This window comes from Bidens hawaiensis, unplaced genomic scaffold (genome assembly GCF_021521415.1).
Source record: "Bidens hawaiensis isolate Kalapana, Puna unplaced genomic scaffold, B.hawaiensis_p1.1 tig00019670_1, whole genome shotgun sequence".
Taxonomy (NCBI): domain Eukaryota; kingdom Viridiplantae; phylum Streptophyta; class Magnoliopsida; order Asterales; family Asteraceae; genus Bidens; species Bidens hawaiensis.
The window spans coordinates 169,049-171,945 of NW_027492986.1; positions in this window are offsets into that span (position 1 = coordinate 169,049).

Below are 2,897 nucleotides of genomic sequence, written 5' to 3' on the forward strand. Positions count from 1 at the left end.
TCGCGAGGTTAAGCAAACCAAGCGCAGTCGTATCCCTATCGTGAAAGTTCGCTGGGAGTCCAAGCGCGGAGCCGAGTTTACATGGGAAAGGGAAGATCAAATGAAGATCAAGTACCCGCACCTGTTCTCTGTGCAACCTACTTCGAGATAAATTTCGGGACGAAATTTCTTAAAGTAGGGGAGACTGTGACATCTGCCCCGATCCGACCCGATCCAGGTACCCGTTTCTCTGACCCGATCTCTCTTTTATTATTTAATATTTATACTTATATTTTACTTTTAATAATAATATATATTTTCCTTCCCGCCTCTTTCTCTCTCTTTCTTTCCGCCGTCCCCTCCCTCTTCCTTCTCTCTTTCCGCCTTCTTTTCCCTCTTGTCGCCGTCCCGCCCTTACGCCTTGTTTCCCTCCTCTTTGCTTGTCCTTTGGTTCTTCCCGCCTAAGGATGTCTGCAGCTCCACGCGCCAGACTCCTTACATGGAAGCCTGCGTGAAGACATCTTGTTCCTGCGATGCGTGAAGAGAACTCTTCTCGCAGCGCGCTAAGAATGCATGTTCTTCCCGCAATGCGCTAAGAATGTATGTTCTTCCCGCGATGCGCTTAGAATTCTTGTTCTTCACGCAGCACGCTAAGGATTTGTGATTCTTCCCGCAGTGCGCTAAGGATTGTTGTGCCAGCCTTCGCGCTCGCGCACTCAGCCTTCCCGCGCTTAACCCTTGTATCTTCTGTTTAAATCTAGCCGTTTGCTTTTGTGTTGTCTTATCTTTTGAGCCGTTGACCTAACCCATCTAATGTCTGAATAGTTACTTTCGGCGCAGCATGCGCACCAACCCCATTGGTTGACAGATAAAGTGACTGACATAATCTTTTGAGATCTGCTTTTGCCATGCTTGACCAGTACCTTTATCTGATCCGCCCATGCTTTTTACTGTTCCCTGTCAGCTTTATCTTGCCCCCTGCAGCTGCCATATCTTTTGATATCTTTACTTTTCAGAACTTTTTACCGTTGATATCTTTTCTTTTACTTTTTGAGATCTTTTCCCCTTTTTCTAGGGTTTGTGTCTCCTAGGGTTTTCCTATATATAATAATAATATTTTCATAACACATCACACACAAACACTTAATCTCTCCTGTTCTCTTGCTCCTTGCTCTCTCTGCCGTCTTCCTCTCTGCCTCCGTCTTCCTCCCTGTTCTGCCCTGCTTTTCCGGTAATATATATATATATTATATAATAATTTACTTATTAATTATGCTAACTTATTATCAAGACTTAAAACAGATCGTTAAAACAATAATCTTAATTATAGGTTAACTTTGCTTGTTTAAGAGTTGATTCTTGCATATCTTTCACCGCATCGTTTATCAAGTGAGTTATCTCGTATCTAATCCCTTTTTATTTTAAATGCTTTGGGATGTTCATGTGTTCATACAAAACTTGAGTCTTAAACTGTTTATGAACTTTAGTCGCGCAGTATCCCATGTGTTGAGGACGTAGACTTGGCTGTTTATTTGTATGTGTGGATCATTAACCGTATGGACGGTCTATTCCGCAGTTTTCATGGTACCATTAGATGAACACGGGAGAACATTCGTTTATGATTTTCTCTTTTGTTTACACATGCACAGTTAGTCTTGTTTGTGAGCTCAATTGTGAGCACTGGCAGTCTTGTCTCTTAGAGTTGGTCCCGATCAGATTACACCCTTGTTGAAAACCAGACATACACATGTTGCGCGCAGATTTTATTGTTATCTATGTATTGTATTAAACTTGATTTCTCACCAACACGCAAGTGTTTGACGTTTATTTTAACACATGTTCAGATTTGCAGTAGCTGTTTTGGAGCTTGTGGACACGTAGGACGTTTTTACTTTTGGACCTAGAATTAAAATGTATCAGGACAAGTTAATGATGTTTGAATGTTATAATTTATAATATATTGATTTATGTTTGATTTATGTTCTTTATTTTCCCCGCTGCGCGTGCGCGATAAAATGTGTATTAATAAATATTGACACCAATAGTGTCACGAGTAATGAAACAATATGTGGCGCCCCGATGTATAATCCGCCTTTGGTCGGGGTGTTACAACGAGTACCCATCCGAGCGGGACTATCAGCCTCCCGCGGTTACAGGAGCGACTGCAAGTCGTTCCCCTCTGAAATAAAAGAAAAACAGTTAGAAGACAAACCTATATAAAGAAAAAAGACAGAGCATACCGTAAGGGACAGAGTTCAAACCGTATTCAAGGACGATCGGGATCTTTTGCGCCTCCGCATCCTTCCACACCCGGCTCATCCCGAGCATCGCCATCCCGGACTCCGCAAAGCGGTAAATCGGAGATTGGACTCGGGAAATCTTAGAGAACCATTCCGCCTCCTGGTAGTTGGAGGCGTGAAGGCTGGGGAGTGCTTGCCCATTCTTGAACTTCATGGCAAGGAGGATGGCGCGGGCGGAGATATAAAAGAACTCCCGCTTCCATGAACGAAGACTGCGCTCGGTTGCGCAAATCTTCAAACCCTTGATCCGGGTTATCAGAGTATACCACCCCTGGATGCACCTCCAAGAGTAGAAGGTCATCAGGCGGTCGACGAAGGGCTCAACGCCCAGAATCCGGCACACCCACTCGAAGTGGCGAATCTTCGCGATCGCCATCGGGTGTACCTCGGTCAGGTGTACACCGTGCCTCTCCAGAACACGGTACACAAACTTCGTCAAGGGGAACCTAAGATTCCCATAGACAAAGAATGCGGCATATACCCCGATCTTGCCTCTGGGGGCATCATACACCGTCTGATGAGGTTCAGGAAACTCAGGCTCGATAGACTCGAGCATGAACTTCCTGACGATGTACTGATATAGATCGACAGGCAGAGCACACTGGCACTCGCCAGCAG